Source organism: Vipera berus (genome assembly GCF_964194415.1).
Source record: "Vipera berus genome assembly, chromosome: 7".
Lineage (NCBI taxonomy): Eukaryota > Metazoa > Chordata > Lepidosauria > Squamata > Viperidae > Vipera > Vipera berus.
Window position 1 is genome coordinate 20,458,011 of NC_138209.1, and position 18,519 is coordinate 20,476,529.

An 18,519-nucleotide genomic window follows, 5' to 3' on the forward strand; every position below is an offset into this window, starting at 1 on the left:
GACCTGCTGGGCAGGGCTGTTGGTGCCAGAAGTGAGTAAGACATTCCTGAAAATAAGACCTAGTGCCTTTTTTGGAGACAAAAATAAAAATAAGACCTGCTCTTATTTTCGGGGAAACACGGTAGTTAAAATGTAATTATATTCTATCTATGAACTGAACCTATATAAGTTTGTAATTTAAATTATAATTCTTATATACATTAATAGGAAATTTTCTGTATATGTAGGAAATCATCCCTACTGTTATGTACTGGGCTTTTTGAGGGAATACCACGTGGGTTGCTGGAGCAGCTAACGGCTCTCCAGCAACTCAGACTACAAGTCTCCTGTGCTGCAATTGGCTATCTCCAGGTGACAATAGTTGATTCAAACCTATTGGCTGCCGCCTAGGAGCTAGACTACATATTGCGGCTAGTTGCAGCCATTCCCTCAGTACAGTTCCAGCACGAAATAAACAATGAGTTACCCTGTACTCCGTTCCGCGTCTTCATTCCTGCGCCAAAGAACCCGCTATTTAACAATGGCAATGAAGGTGGGATCCTACTTCACCAAATAAAGAGCTGAAGTCTAAGAGGGAAAGGCAGCACACACCAGAGGGAAGAGGCATTTCCCCCCCCCTCAAGGTTGGCTAGCAAACTACACTAGCGACCTCGTGCTCTGTGGACTCCTTCCCTGAGCCTGAAGCAGGATCCGGAAGAATGCAGGAACCAGCAAGAAAGAATGCCGAAGGTTGGCAAACTGCGAGAATTCGATGTGAAACACCCGGAGGAATGGCCATCATAGCTATCGCAAGTAGAAAACTAGCTCAGAGCCAATCAGATCGTGGAAGAAGGACTGAAGGCCGCAACGCTACTCTGCATGTGCGGCCCAGCTACCTTTGATTTAGCCGAGAATCTTTTCGTGCCAACACCAATCGAAGCGGTCTCCTACACAGATTTCAAAAAGAAACTAACTGGGCACTTCCAGCCCAAGATATCTGAAATGGCTTGGCGGTTCAAGTTCGACCAAAAAGTGCAGCTTCCCAGGGAGTCAGCTTCGGAGTTCATAGCGGGCCTAAGGCAGGCCATACGCCTATGCAAATTTTCAAATTTAGAAGAGCGACTATGAGACCGGCTCGTCTGCGGCCTACGGGACAGAACGCTTCAGCAGAGTATTTGTTAGGCCAAATTTAATATTTTCTGAAGCACAAGATGAGGTGATGGCCGACGAAGCTGCCGGGGGCACCGTTCAAACAGTACAGCCTGCCAAATCGACAAAGTTCGAAGAAACGGTCCACCTTGAGAATGCCAAATGCACTGGAGAATCTTCAGAGGAAGAAGAACCTGAAATCAACCAACTCCAAAAGCAACCAAATGCGCAACACCGCAACAGCCAGGAGAGAGAGGACAGTTACAAGGCAGTTCTCTTACCGAGATGTAAGGGGTGCGGAGGCAATCATTTTTGCTCCAACTGCAGTTTTCATTCAGCCATGTGTAGAGCATGTGGAAGGACAGGCCACATCGTGGTGGTTTGCAGAGCCCGCCAGAGAGACCGGCCACCCAAACACCAGTCGGAAGAACCGACTAGGAGAGGTACTGGGGCCTAGGGTCCAGTTAGTGTGGGATTTTTTAGAAGCCGTAGAAGCGTATGTCACAGCAGGGCTCGACGCCCCCTCAAACTGAAACTTAAGCTCATGGTGGAGCTACAAGGAGTTCCATGTAAGATGGAATTGGACTCTAGCTCTGCAGTCTCAATTATTTCTCAAGACACTTTTAACTTCGTGTGTAGGTGCAGTAACAATTGGGCCAAACTAAGACCCTCAGATATAATCCTAACGGATTTTTAAAATACTCACGTTAAAGTTAAGGGAGAAGCCACTTTGTTGGCAATGTTTAAAGGGTTTTTGGGGCACCTGGATGTAATAGTAGTAGGGGGCCAGAGAACGAGTCTCATTGGACTTGATAGGTTTGATGCCTTAGGTATTCAGATTACTGGCATAAACCGGACACAACTGTAGATCTCACGTCAGTGTGCGAAGAATATGCGGATGTTTTTGATTCAACCCTTGGAACATACACAGGCCTGCCTATCTCTTTTAAGCTAAATCCCAACGTAATTCCAATCAGGGTTAAGCCTCGTAGAGTTCCCTTTGCCTTAAAACATAAAATTGATTCCGAAATTAATAAGCTTGTAGAACAAGGCGTGTTACAGCCTGTTTATGGTGGGGAGTGGGAAACTCCTATAGTCACTCCACTTAAAGCCAACGGGGAAATTTGCATTTGTGCTGACTATAAATGCACTCTAAATAAAGCCCTCAAGCAACACGCTTACCTGGTCCCAGTGGTCAACCATATTTTAGCCTCCTTTCAAGGGGGTACTATTTTTGCTAAACTTGACTTAGCACAGGCCTATCAGCAATTGCCGGTTGATGAGGCCACAGCCATGGCTCAAACGATCGTGACTCACGGGGCTTTCAAAGTAAAACGCTTACAGTTTGGAGTCAGTGTTGTAGCGGGTATTTTTCAGGGAATCATGGAGCATACACTCAAGGGTATTCAGGGCGTCTGCCCTTATTTTGATGATGTTCTTATTGCAGGGGAATCCCCAGAAGTGTTGGCCAGAAGGCTCAGGGCTGTTTTCCAGAGGCTTCATGAAGCAGGCCTCAAATTAAAAAAGAACAAGTGTAGTATTAGGGTTTCTTCAACAGAATTCCTGGGTTTCCAAATTGATGCTAACGGCATTCACCCTGCTGATTCTAAAGTGAAGGCCATTAAAATGGCTCCTAGGCCCAAATCAAAAGGAGAGCTACAAGCATTCTTGGGTCTCCTAAACTTCTATCACACATTTCTACCTCATAAGGCTGCAATAGCAGAGCCCCTACACAGGCTTCTTGATAAGAAAGCTCCATGGAAATGGACTAACTTACATGAAAAAAGTTTCCAGGAATTAAAAGCACTATTGTCAGAAAAGTCCACTGTAACTCACTACAAAGAGTCGAAACCTGTATGTCTTGCATGTGATGCATCTCCCTATGGGGTGGGGGCAGTTTTAGGTCACATAGGAAAAAATGGGAAACAGGTTCCTATAGCATTTTACTCAAGGACATTGTCTTCTGCTGAGTGCAACTATGCTCAGATTGACAAAGAGGCCCTAGCCATCATTGCTGGAATAAAAAAATTCCATGATTATTTATATGGCAGGGATTTCACGGTCTACACTGACCACAAACCTCTGTTGGGACTTTTCACAATGGACAAACAAACCCCCCACATACTATCTCCAAGAATATTGAGATGCTCTATTTTCCTATCTGCATACAATTTTAAATTAATTCACAAACCAGGCAAGGAAATGGGCCATGCTGATGGCCTCAGCAGACTACCACTACCACTAATGGATCCAGATCCGGCTCCTGCTGCTAGAATATTGTCCTCCATGCAGGGGACATTGCTGCTGAAACTGCCACAGATAAAATACTTAGTAGAGTGTTGTCATGGGTATACACGGGCTGGTTGGAAAAAAGTCCAGGCTCAGAATTTCAAAGCTATTTTGTCAGGAGGCATGAGTTATCTGCACATAAAGGGTGCATTTTATAGGGAAACAGAGTCATAATTCCCACTTCCCTAAGAGACAGGGTTTTACAATCATTACATGAAGGCCATCCAGGCATTGTCAGAATGAAAGCTTTAGCTCGAAGCTACCTCTGGTGGCCTGGCATTGATAAGGAAATTGAGGCTCAAGTCCATGGTTGTTTTACATGCCAGCAATCTAGGCCTGAGATGCCACAGGCTCCAGTTCACAGGTGGGAGGAAACACACACTCCCTGGTCTAGGGTTTACATAGACTATGCTGGGCCTTTTCAGGGACAGCTCTTCCTTATAGTAGTGGATAGCCACACCAAATGGCTGGAAGTAATTCCAGTTCCTAATATGACTACTGCTAGGACCATCCAGGTGCTGAGAAAACTCTTTGCCACACATGGGTTGCCAGATGTCTTAGTTTCCGACAATGGGGCCCAATTCACTGCTGCTGAATTTCAGGCCTTCTTTAGAGCTAATCTCATCAGACATGCAACGTCTGCGCCTTTTCATCCATCTTCTAATGGTCAAGCTGAACACATGGTGAGGACAATGAAGGAGGAACTCAAACGCATTGTCACAGGTGTCTGGCATCACAGATTGGCAGATTTTTTTACTCTGCCAGCATTCTACGCCCTGCACTGCCACAGGCAAAAGTCCTGCAGAACTACATTGGGGGAGGCATTTGATCACTAAACTGGACAGATTGCATCCAGATAGAGTGGCAGCAGAAGCCTCTCGACCAAAACCCCCAAGGGGGCTGCACATGGGTGATTGGGTTTGGGTCAGGAACTATGGTCATGGGAATCTGTGGGTTCCTGGTCAAATTACCAAGGCATCCGGACCTCTATCTTATGAAGTGGGGTTGGAGGGAGGGCGAGTTGTCTGACGACACATTGATCAGCTCAGGAAACAGTTTCCAGAACGGCCACTAAGCGAGGACTGCATCATAAGTCCTTCCCAAGGTCCTCAAAATTGCGGCCAAGCCAGCCTCACATGGACTACCAGGATTTTTCCTTCTTAACTGAGGTGGAACCAGAGGGAGAACTGGGGAGCTCTGGACTGCAACATGGACCCCCTGAAGGAGCAAGCCAACCAAACTTCAGCAACCACTGTGCCTACTCTGCCAAACAGTCTGACTCTGGGGTGGGCCAACCTGGATAGGCCAGCCGGAGTGCATCGAATCCCCTTGACCCAGGAGCACAAAGGGACACAAGTCTACCCAGCCCACTGGGCAAGCTGGTAGACCACAAAGTGATGGGAACTCTGAGACGTTCCTCTAGGGCACACAAGCCTCCTTCATATCTTGCAGATTACGTTGTAAAATAAAGAGCTATATATTGCTGTAAATTCTGTTGCCACTATACTACAGAAACTAATGCTATGATGTAACTGTCTAAAAGTGCCATTTTGGTAGCCTATTCATTCAGACGTTGTTTAATAACATTGTAGTCCACATTGTTTTTTTATTATTATCACTTTTACTTTAGTGTGTTTGGATATTGAGTCTTGACAATTTTTGACACTAATTGATGTTATTATGGTCTGTTCTAAGAGGGGAGGGGTGTTATGTACTGGGCTTTTTGAGGGAATACCACGTGGGTTGCTGGAGCAGCTAATGGCTCTCCTGCAACTCAAACTACAAGTCTCCTGTGCTGCAATTGGCTATCTCCAGGTGGCAATGGTTGATTCAAACCTATTGGCTGCCACCTAGGGGCTAGACTATATATTGCGGCTAGTTGCATCCATTCCCTCAGTACAGTTCCAGCACGAAATAAACAATGTGTTACCCTGTAGTCCGTTCCACGTCTTCATACCTGTGCCAAAGAACCCGCTATTTAACACCTACTATAGGCAGAATATGCTTCTTTTTTAATGTTGTTTGATCTTCCTGAAAGTAAATTAGACTAAAGAACAAAATGAATAAAGGAATATATTTGACAGGAGAGATACCATGTCAGTTAAAGGGAAGAGAATGAGGAACTACAAGAAAGAAGAAGGAAGAAAAAAAAAAGAGTATCTCATATTGATTTTAGATTTAAATATACTTAAGATAAGGTTTCCACTTTTTGAACAATCATTTTATTTAACTTACCTCCAAAGAAAAATGAACATTATGAAGATTCATAATGGAGGGTGTGTGTACATGTGGGGAGAGAGAGACAGAGACATAGAGAGAAAGAGCATACTTTCAGGGGGAAAAGAGTAAGTAAGGGGACAATTGGAAGCAGAGAAATATAGAACACGTTTTTTGGAGCATTGAGCATTTTTAAATAGAAATCATATGTTACAGTTTAACTTGTCTGTTATAATAACAATTAATTCCTATTGCCAGGAATTTTAAAAAGTGAAAAAGAGACATTTATAAGGATGTCTATTGGTTATTCAAAGTTTATTATAGAACAGACTTCCTCAATATAATTAATCTCAAATTCTCCAGCCATAATCTCCATTGCACAGGATTCTGGGAGTTGAACCTATATACATGACGGCAGCCAAATCTTAGGAAGCCATTCCCTTAGAAGAGATGGCAACTATCTAGCACAACCACTTTACAAAACACACCAGTTGGTATTAGCTAATGACTGATGTGAAAATTTTGTGGTGACTTTTTGTCATACGTTTTGTCAGCTTACAGCACAACTTCTAGAATTAAGTCTTAATTGCATAATACTGACTAGTTTAATTTGCAAACAAGTGGCAATTAATTTGCAAGCAAGTGGCAGTTATGTAGTCATAACCATTCTGAAATCAAGATCCAAGTCAAGTAGAAAAGCAATGTACCAGAAACAAATTTCTGATGGATATGGATTCAATTTGGGTCAGTCTGATCTCCAGGACCAAATATTTTGCATCCTGGAGTATGAAGCAACTAGATAAAGATATGATGGAATATTTATAAATTAGCCCTTGAAAAATCCTTGAGAACTAGCAAAGTGCCAGATTAATGAATTAAGAGATCTTTTTCATATCTTTAAAAAGAGGGAAAGGACGTATTGACGGATCATTCAATCTGATATTGATACTTGATGGGATTTTTTATTAATTTAGATTCCCTATTTCTTAACCGCCCATCTCCAATAAATAAACTGATCGGTAAGGACCTTATAAACAATGTGATAATTGCCAGAAGTCATTATTTTGATACAAATGGCATCCCAGTTAAATTGCACATTGGTGATTCTTTTATGAAATTGGAAAGAGGAATTGAATAGGGTGCCACAAGGATTAGTTCTTGTTCCTTGGTAAATTTATTAATGACTTGGATGAAGAGATAGATGGAATAGATATGAAATTTGCAATGACATAATGCCTGTGATAAATAATACCCTAGAAATATCCTAAATTCAGAGCAAGTTTGAAAAGATAGAAAGAAAAAGAGTGAAGGTAATAGAATCAAATTTACCACAGGAAAAGGCATAATTCTTCGTTTATAAAACAAAACTCAAACACACAGTAATTTAATAACAAAGTTGTTTTCTATTACAGAGAGAAACTTGATTATTCCTCAGCAACATTTGTTCTTGTACAGTCTTGACGGTTTTATTTTCAAACATACTTAATAATACTATGTATAGTGTCTCTAATATCAATTCCTGAGCAATGCTCAAGATTAAATCCAGATTGTATCCCCCTTATGTCAGTTCTATAGTAAACTTTCTCAGGGCATAATCATTTAGTTTACATGAAGCTAATGGAAATAATATTTTACAATGTTCTACTTTGGATGCTTTTAAAATTAATTCTTATTGCAAGATCTTCCTTCTTTTCTCTTTCTTTTCCCTTTTCCCTTTCCCATGTCACTACCCTTATTTCCCATAGATTCGGGGCTCTTTCAGACAACATGTCAAACATTGAGAATCTAGTTTAAAATGAATCTGGGATGTTTTGATTATTCATAGATATAGACCAGGGGTCCTCAACCTTGGCAACTTTAAGACCTGTGGACTTCAACTCCCAGAATTTCCTCAGCCAGAAAAGCAAAGCTGGTTGAGGAATTCTGAGAGTTGAAGTCCACAAGTCTTAAAGTTGCCAAGGTTGAGGACCCCTAGTATAGACTGACACTATATACTGTATATGTATGTTTATGTTTGTATTGTTAAAGCTCATAGTCTAATACTAGCCTTTCTGGCTAGTGGTTGATATCTTCTATCAATCATGGCTTCTTGCTATCCAACTATTGATTGCCTCATATCTCCCAACTCCCCAGATCTGTGTCAAAGCTCATATTTTTCCTCTCTTAGAAAAAAAATAAAAACTAAATTGTTAGTGTTCCTTCTGGTTTCTATGCTCAACATTTTGGCAAATCACCTTGACTTCCAATCTCAAAAAGTTGGCATGTAGTCAGTTCTATATCTGGGCTCTATATCAATTGCAATGAGATTCCAGAAACAGGCCAAGCATTGCACCAATAACAGCGCAATCTGCATTTTCATGTACAATAGAGTCAGTGCTTTTTTTGTAAAAGAAAAAGGTGCCGGAACTCACACATGTCATACAACCTGCCTTGCCTACCCTACAAGGTTCCATCCAAAAAAGGTGCCGGAACTCCGTTCTGAGCGTTGTATGAGAAAAAAAGCCCTGAATAGAGTGATGATGTTGACATTTCTAAACCAGACATTTGCTGCCTTGTAATTGCACTTGTGTGACCATGAATCACACCCAATGCAGCAAAGGATCCAATCTTATTTCTAGTCAGTCTTTTTCCCAATCAAAACCTGAATTTATCCAGAAAGTAATCCTATGCATCACTACACCAGAATCGGTACAAAGGACTATTCATATTTATCATTTAATGTTTGGTTGGACTAGAACAAAGGATTTTAGTAATGCTTTCAGTTAATGGGAAATTATTTGGGATTGAAGTTGTATGCTTCAAAGAAAGTTGCCACTAAAGAGAATAAGGATGATAAAGGTTTGCTTATTAAAAGCCAGGGTGCATTCATTTACTAGCAATGTGCTTGCTTTTCTGGGTCAATATTTTTCTAGAGGAAATTTCTTACTTTGATATTATAAAGACATCAGTAAGTAAGCCATGGATGGCCATACTGCAAAGTTGCCTTAGGATTCAATGATGCCTTTGGCTTAATTTCAAAATGAAAGAAAGAAAGAAAGAAATCTATTCATATGTTTGGCAAGATTGATCAGTGCTTTCCCCAATAGCCTGCCAAGCAAGGAAGAAGAGGGGGAAACAGATGGGTAATGCAAACACTGAGAGCAAAAGGAGAAAAATAAGGAAGAGGTTTAAAAAGGGAATGGCATATACATAAAAATGCCCCATTCAAAGCAACCAATAAAATCTCTTTATCACAGTCGGATCTCCACATTTGTTTAAACTCTACCTTTTAGACTGATTCTGAGACCTTTTGACTACAGAATGTGTTTGATGATGTTTGAGTTTCCATTGGAAACTGATTCATATGCCTGGTCTGTCTTTGAAATATGTTCTTCAGTTTGTTTGTGAATATTGGCAGTTTATTACATTTTATGGTTGTTTAACTTCCCAGATAACTAAACCTGGAGAATGTCTATTAATAAGCAAAAAGAGAAATATTCCAAACCTAACATAGACCTTTAGTACAGAGGGTAATCACATGCTTTGCACCTTAGAACTTTCCAGTTTCATTCCAATACATTAACTTTATTATTTGCAGCAAAACTGGGAACTCTCCTACTTATAAAGTATCAACTAATGTACACAATTTCCCTCTTTCATTTTTTTCACATTGTTTCTTATAAATGTATTATAAATGATACATTATAGACCTTAGGTATTATATAAAGAGAAAAATGATCGTATCCATCTGTTTTTCATCCCAACCTCTTTTTCACCTTACCAATTAAATCAATCCACTAAATATTATAATGTTCCTATTAGGCTGTAGGTCTTGTTTCCTTATTTTCCAGGTTAAAACTAAGCTAACTTTATTAGCTTAATTATCTTATTATTAAAAGAAGCCCAATGCCCACAATGTAGAAAATAATTTTTCCCATAAAAAGTTCCTATACTGCATCGTGTGACAGGCTACAATTGTCTGTTCTTTCACAATATGGTCCTAACAATACATCTTATTGTATTGAGTTTCCAAATGCAAATCAATGAACTATGGTTTAATTTGATAATAATAACTATGATAATGTTACATTTTAATGATGCAAAATTCTTTTTAATTTACAATTCTATCCAAAGTGCTATCTTATATAGATCATAGATACAGTAAAAAGAGCTACCTAATAGAGATCAGTGCTCAAATTGACTATGACATTTGGAATCCTGTCATATGACTCCCTGACCATTCCCAATTTTTGCCAAATTATTTCTCCTTGCACTACCCACTATCAAAGCAAGAATGTTCATCAAAATGGAGATAACCTGAGTGCCACTTGATGGGGTGAACTCCCGTTACTTACCCCAGCTCCTGCCCATCTGGCAGTTTGAAAGTATGCAAATATGTGGATAAATAGGTACCATTTTGATGGGCAGGTAACAGCATTCCATGTGCCTTGGCATATAGTCATGCCAGCAACATGACTACTGCTTGATTGTTTGTCTGGTGTTAATTCCTATTTATCTGGGTGTTGGCTGATGGTGGGGATGTGTTCTGATCTTTTTTTCCTTTTTAACTTTTTGTTATCTCTTTTGAATGGTGAACAAATATGGTTTATACTATGGTATCTATAATGAAATCTGAATTTTCATCATATTTTCTGATTACTAATTGGTGTTTATATTGCCAAGTGGTAATCAGTGTAAGAGTTGCAGTATTTGTATTAAATTCTCCAAATGCTACGTGGCAGTTAACACAAGGACCACAGCCTTCTGGACTAGCTGTAGTTTCCAAATAGTCTTTAAAGGCAATTGCATGAAAACTTCATTATGGCAGTTTAATTTGGTGGCCATGATGTCATAGTTTACTGCAACCAGATCTTCCTACACCAGCTAAGGCCATAATTGGTACATCAGCTAAAGCAAAACTGAGACTTATACAATGCAATAACTTGAAAATTCATAGTGGAATATACATGAGGTGTTGAATAATTGAATCAAATGGATTTCTTGCTCTTATCTGCAATAATAAGAAATTAATATCAACATTGATAAAGTAGCACAATTCAGACTAAAAGTTAAGTATAATATCAAATAAATCTACTTTACTTAGTGCCTGAAACTCAGACTTCACTTTCTGCAGTTTAGTAGGGCCAGTTCTCTCAGTCAGATCAATAAACATTACTACAACCAACATTATGAAGAAATACTGTTTCTATCCAGTTCTTTCTAAAAATCAAATAGTCACACAGAAAACTGAAATATAAATGTTGTTTACATCTAAAATTAAAGCATATTCACACATGTCTTTGATGAAGAAGAATACTATATATATTTTACAGTTCAACTGTTAAGAAATAAGTAAAATTATCAGCTGAATTCTGACAATGTGGGTTGTGCATCTAGAATTTTTGGCTTCCCAGAGCCATGAAGTATGTTGCACTTACATTCTGAAAATAAAATAAAAAAATAAATTTCTCTCCGCATGTGCTCTTTTTTTCACCCATTAAGTCTCTTAGAAATGAATTGGTAGTCAATAAGTTCTAGGAAACATAGTGCAATCATTGCCATGAGACAGAGTTCCATAGCAAATCTATTTGGCTCACAGCTAGTAATACTTTCCTGGATTGGTTAGGCCTGATGTAAATACTAACAGAGTGATAGAAATATTAGATTCAGTCTTCCTTATGAAAAGAATATGTTTCAATAGCCAATTATGTATATCTAGTAGCTGAAGGGGATGGGCTAAAACCTGAAACTAATAGAAATATGGTGACAGAATGCCTGTTTAGATTTCCAAGGCCAGATGAATAGGATGTTAAAATGACGAATGAAGTTGCTGATGCTCTGACCAAACTTTTATGAATTATCTTTAAGAAATTTTGAAGAAGTAACAAACAAATGAAGGTGGTCTCTACCTTTAAAAAAGAGGAAATGAAAAGGATTCAAAGAAATATAGATAGTCTGACATTAATACAAGGCAAAGGTTCTACAGAAGATAATAAAGAGTTTCTTCTCTAAGCACTTTGAAACAATTGAGTAATTATCAGTAATCAGCATGGATTTCTCAAGAAAAAAAGTGTACTACTGCCAGATAATTTCTCTTTTCATCCTTCAGGCAACTTTCATCATAGATTGATTTATGTAGATTTCTTGATTTCAGCAAAGTATCCCTTGACATTTGATTAACAGGCTGGTAGAATGTGAGTTCAAGAGGATGAAATTGACCGGTTCTATGAACCTCTACAGCACCTTATAGAACTAACACCAAAAAATGATGTCCTTATCATCATGGGGGATTGGAATGCTAAAGTAGGAAGCCAAAAGATAACTGGAATAACAGGCAAGTTTGGCCTTGGAGTACAAAATGAAGCAGGCCACAGGCTGATAGAATTTTGTCAAGAGAATACGATGGTCATAGCAAACACTCTTTTCCAACAACCCAAGAGACGGCTCTACACATGGACATCACCAGACGGTCAACACAGAAATCAGATTGACTATATGCTCTGCAGCCAAAGATGGAGAAGCTCTATACAGTCAGTAAAAACAAGACCAGGAGCTGACTGTGGCTCAGACCATGAGCTTCTCCTTGCAAAGTTTAAGCTTAAACTGAAGAAAGTAGGGAAAAGCACTAGGCCACTCAGGTATGAATTAAATCATATCCCTGTTGAATATACAGTAGAGGTGACAAATAGATTTAAGGAATTAGATCTGAAGAACTATGGACAGAGGTTCGTGACATTGTACAACAGGTAGCAACCAAAACCATCCCAAAGAAAAAGAAATGCAAGAAAGCAAAATGGCTGTCTGAGGAAGCTTTGCAAATAGCTGAGGAAAGGAGGGAAGCGAAAGGCAAGAGAGAAAAACATAGATATGCCCAATTGAATGCAGAATTCCAGAAAATAGCTAGAAGAGATAAGAATGCCTTCTTAAATGAACAATGCAAAGAAATAGAAGAAAACAATAGAATAGGGAGGACCAGAGATCTTTTCAAGAAAATTGGAGAGATGAAGGGAACGTTTAATGCAAAAATGGGCATGATAAAGGACCAAAATGGCAGGGACCTAACAGAGGCAGAAGAGATTAAGAAGAGGTAGCAAAATTACACAGAAGAACTATACAAGAATGAGCTTAACGTCCCAGATAATCACAATGAGTTGGTCACTGACCTCGAGCCAGACATCCTAGAATGTGAAGTGAAGTGGGCCTTAGAAAAGCTGAGCAACAACAAAGCTAGTGGAGGTGACAGTATTCCAGCTGAGCTATTCAAAATCTTAAAAGACAGTGCAGTAAAAGTGCTACACTCAATTTGCCAGCAAATTTGGAAAACTCAACAGTGGCCACAGGATTGGAAAAGATCAGTTTACATTCCAATTCCAAAGAAAGGCAGTGCCAAAGAATGTTCAAACTATCGCACCATTGCACTCATTTCTCATGCTAGTAAAGTTATGCTTAAAATTCTACAAGCTAGACTCCAGCAGTATGTGGATCGAGAACTACCAGAAGTACAGGCAGGATTTCGAAGAGGCAGAGGAACTAGAGATCAAATTGCCAACATACGCTGGATCATGGAGAAAGCTAGGGAGTTCCAGAAAAACATCTACTTCTGCTTCATTGACTATGCTAAAGCCTTTGATTGTGTGGATCATAACAAACTGTGGCAAGTTCTTAAAGAGATGGGAGTACCAGACCATCTTATTTGTCTCTTGAGAAACCTATATGCGGGTCAAGAAGCAACAGTGAGAACTGGACATGGAACCACTGATTGGTTCAAAATTGGGAAAGGAGTCCGGCAAGGCTGTATACTGTCGCCCTGCCTATTTAACTTATATGCAGAGCACATCATGAGAAAGGCAGGGCTAGATGAATCAAAAGTTGGAATTAAGATTGCCGGAAGAAATATCAACAACCTAAGATACGCAGATGATACCACTCTAATGGCAGAAAGTGAAGAAGAACTAAAGAGCCTCTTGTTGCGGGTGAAGAAGGAGAGTGCAAAACTTGGGTTGAAACTTAACATTAAGAAAACCAAGATCATGGCATCTGGCCCTCTCAATTCCTGGCAAATAGATGGGGAAGAAATGGAGGTAGTGACAGATTTTATTTTCCTGGGCTCCAAGATCACTGCAGATGGGGACTGTAGCCAAGAAATTAAAAGACGCTTGCTCCTGGGGAGGAAAGCCATGGCAAATCTAGACAGCACACTAAAAAGCAGAGACATCACCCTGTCAACAAAAGTGCATATAGTCAAGGCTATGGTCTTCCCAGTTGCAATGTATGGCAATGAAAGTTGGACCATAAGAAAGGCTGAGCGCCAAAGAATTGAGGCCTTTGAACTATGGTGCTGGAGAAGACTCCTGCGAGTCCCTTGGACTGCAAGGCGATCAAACCGGTCAGTCCTAGAGGAGATCAATCCTGACTGCTCTTTAGAAGGCCAGATCCTGAAGCTAAAACTCAAATACTTTGGCCACCTAATGAGAAGGAAGGACTCACTGGAGAAGAGCCTAATGCTGGGAAAGATCGAGGGCAATAGAAGAAGGGGACGACAGAGAATGAGGTGGCTGGATGGAGTCACTGAAGCAGTAAGCGTGAGCTTAAATGGACTCCAGAAGATGGTAGAGGACAGGAAGGCCTGGAGGAATGTTGTCCATAGGGTCGCGATGGGTCGGACACGACTTCGCAGCTAACAACAACAACAAGAATGTGAGTTCAATAGCATGACAATTAAGTAGATACAATGAGTGCTCATCTATTATTCTTCAACAAGTAGAGTGTCACAAAGTTTAGTGATGGAGCTTCAATTATTAAATATTTTTATTGATTACTCAATGAAGCAATGGAGGGAATGCTTATTGAATTTGCAGATGATGTGAAACTGGATGAGATAACTAATATTCTAACCACAATTTTTCAAATGGGTTTCTGTAAGAAACTATGAACAACAACAAAAATGCACCAATTTTTCTGTCACTAGACCATGGCCTCTAGATGAAGGGTCCAAGATTTTTCTTAAGCCAGACAGAAATAATGTTCAAAATTATTATTATTATTATTATTATTTTTAATCCCATTTATATCTCTCCCTTCTCTGAAGACTTAGGGCGGCTTACAATCTAAGAAGCACAAATCAATGTGCTTAGCAATATTTTGATAGCTAGAAAAAAATAAAAGTGAAATGTAATAGAGAACAATGCAAAGTCCTTTTCTTAGGACAGCAACCAAAAGGATAGGTATAGAATGATGGAAGATTGGCTTGAAATAATAAGTAAAATAGTTTGAGGCTGCTGCTGAAAAAAAGACAAATATAAATTTAGGTTGCAGCAATAAAAGTATATTTTTTAAATGCATAATAGTAATAGTGGATGTAATAGTTTTTATTTTGCACCAGTCAGATCCCATCTTGAGTGTCCTAGTCTGTCTTAAGTCCTATTGTGGGCAGTACATTTTAATTAGGATGCCAAAAAACTGGGAAAGAATATAAGTATAAAAAGAATTAGAATTTAAGTCCTATGATGATAGATTGAAGTACCTGAGAGTATTTTCAAGAGAAGAAGGCAAATCTCAGCTGAATTTTATTAATAATGTTCTGAAAGTAAGAGCAATTTGTCTCCATGACCCAAGGAGGTAAGGAGATTTGTTTAGAAATGGACTCAACAGCTCTCTGGAAGGATTGCTTTCATTGGGAGTCTTGCATTGTGTAGGGAGTTGAATTCAGTAGCCTAAGTATATCATTTTAACTCTATATTTTATGATGAATAAAACAAATTGCTTAAAGTCTTTCAAATTTTAATACCTCTGCATTTCAGTAGTCAATGAAGCGCATTGCAATACATGCTAAAGTTGCAACTCATCTTCTGTATCTCCACACCTTGTGCTGATTTGTAAAAATCTTAATTCAAGGAGACGTTCAGTTTTTCATTTGGATAATGTTTAGGCTGGAGAACATTCAGTGAAGATCTGGTTCTGAAAATGATATTATGGAAAATTAAACAATAGGAAATGTATGCAGAGAAATGCATATGTATCATCATGGGAAAATATCTACAGGATGCACATGTTTGGGTTCTTACACTGTACTACTTTTCGTTTTTTACTTCTCAGTGTCAACCTCCAGCTGAAAAGCCCAATCAAACCAAAACACGAGAGCCATTGTATTCTCTAATGTATACTTTATTGAGCAAATACAAACTGGCAGGGTTAAAGGAAAGCTAGCTCTGAGGAAATAGCGGGAAGCAGTTAATTAAAAGGATGGAACTATGCCTCCCCTCTCTGACAGGTTCGGGTCACGTTGTCCAATACATTGTTCAGTAAATATTATGAAAAGAAACCTTAGTTCACCAAAACAACATTTCAACAGCTCTGGTTCTCACACTGATAAGGACATCTGTGGATTTAAAATTTTCCCCTCTCTCCCTCCCGCACTGTTGGCAAGTTAGAAGCATGTGGCGGTCCTAAAGACCGTAGGGTTCATAACACTCAAAAGGTCGCACACTGATAATGAAATGGGAAGAAACAAAAGAAGGGAAATGAGGTTGACCCGAAAGGAAATTAGTAGGTGTGGTTATTATTGTTTTGCCCAGGTTACTTACGGGAGCATCTGCTGCCGGCATCAACTTCCCTTCGTCCAGTGTGCTCCCACAGAGAGGGCCTCCTTAGGGTGCCATCGGTCAAAGAGTGTCGACTGGCGGCCCCCAGGGGGAGGGCGTTCTCTGTGGGCGCGCCAGACCTTTGGAACCGTTTACCGGTGGAGCTCCGGATGGCTCCCGACCTTCGCTCCTTCCGATGTGACCTAAAAACATATTTATTTGAACAAGCCGGCCTGGTCTGATGGGTTTAGGGGTATTTTAACATTTTGTATTAATTTATTTAATTGGGCTACTGTATTTAATATTTTTTTAATTTTTATATATTGTATTTTATTGTATTGCCCTGTACACCGCCCTGAGTCCTTCGGGAGAAGGGCGGTATAAAAATTAAATTAAATTATTATTATTATTATTATTATTATTATTATTATTATTATTATTATTATTATTATTATTATTATTATTATTATTATTATTATTATTATTATTATTATTATTTTTAATGGCTTGGAATAATTTTAACAAAATAATTTCTTAGGGCTATTTCTCTTAAAGGAAAAAAGAAATTTATTGATTTATTTATTCATTTACATCCTATTTGTTAGATCTGCCCAAGGCAGCAAACATATAGAGCATACCTTCCTCTTCCTATTTCTCCATAACAACAACCCTGTGAGGTGTGTTGGGCTAAGAGAGAGAAATAATTTATTATTGAGATGTGGGTACTCAAGGTGGAACACAGCTCATCAAATTAAACTGAGCTATATCCAACAGTTAGTATTAATTACACATATGAAAAACATACCGGTACATACATGATAAGCAGTCTTACCCAAACTTATTCCACTAAACTTACACTATTACAGGTAAAACCAAGTTGCATTTTATGCCACTTTTTAAAAAACCTAAAAACATGTCTTTGGGCTGATTTCTTTCCAATTTACAACTGCCAGAGTATGTGACAGTTGTGTCTGGAAGAGAGGTCTATTATGCTTCTTGTAGAAATAAACCTGAGCTGTCAGGCTACCAGTATAGATTGTTATATAAAATGGTGTCTTGTCATTTTGTTGATGATCAATACACCTGGTGCAATTAACAGGATGTTATTCTTGATGGTATGCACATCACAGGTAGAATTACACTTCATTTGTCTTTTTATTTTATCTCTACCAAAAATAAACACTAACACATGCATAGTTTGTCTGCATATTATTGTCTAATTTAGAGGGATCTGTAACGTAGATCTAACAAATGAGTACAAAATATCCCAAGATAGCTGTAACAAGAATCCAAGATTAATTCTTAGTCAAGTGATATTAGCACAGGCAGGCCTCGACTTACAACCATAATTGAGCCCAAAATTTCTGTTGCTAAGCAAGAGAGTTGCTAACTATTTTACAACCTTTCTTGCCACAGTAGTTAAATGAATCATTGCATATTTTAAGTTAATAACATGGTTCTTAAGTGAATCTGGCTTCCCCATTGACTGTGCTTGTCAAAAGGTTGCAAAAGATGATATATGACCCCAGGATAATACAGCCATAAATAAATGCCAGTTGCCAAATATCCAAATTTTGATTAGGTGGCCACAGTTGTAAGTGTGAAAATCAGTCAAAAGTCATAAGTCAATGCTGCTGTAACTCTGAACAGTCACTAAATGGATGGTTATAAGTAAAGGAACACCAGAATTTAACTTCAAATAATTGAGAATTTTTCTTTCAAATAGCTCTAGTTGTAGCATCTGACTGGTTCTCTCATTGTAGTTAAGAGCTTTCATTCTTAAGCTTGTCTAATCAGGAAGAAATGAAGTTTATATGAATTAAGTGAACCTACAGTATGTCTCTCATAGCAAAAAAACCCAAAAAACAAAAAACACCCCAAATTCCTCTATTTCCTGCTAAATGGCTAAAGGACACTCGATGACTTGATTTAAGAAAGTGAAAGTATAATCACTTTCAAGAGAAAGTATTGGCATGTCACATGTGCTAGTGAATGACTAGATGAATTATGAACTCTCTCTGTGTACATGACAGAATCATACTTCCTTGATTATTATTTTTTTAAATACTGATAAAAATATCTTACAGCACACTTTGTTCAGAGTGATATCAACTAGCCTAGTCTCAGGATTTTGCTGTCCATTTCTGAATCAGTCCATGAAAACAACAACTGAGAAAAAAATGGTGGAATGAAGTAAGGGTAGAAAGCAAATAGTGGAGGGACTTCCGGTCCTGCGCACAGTGCAGCAGTTGAGTGGTTAGGGACTCCATGCCCTACAGCTGGTTTCTTCCTGTTAGGGGACCCTAAATGGGCCAGAAGCCACCCC

The 18,519-nt window shown here is 38.9% G+C and overlaps 1 protein-coding gene across 1 annotated transcript in view; it reads left to right on the forward strand.

Annotated features, from left to right (window-relative positions):
- The window catches only part of BANK1 (B cell scaffold protein with ankyrin repeats 1), a 173,810-nt gene that overhangs the window by 14,206 nt on the left and 141,085 nt on the right, over positions 1–18,519 (forward strand).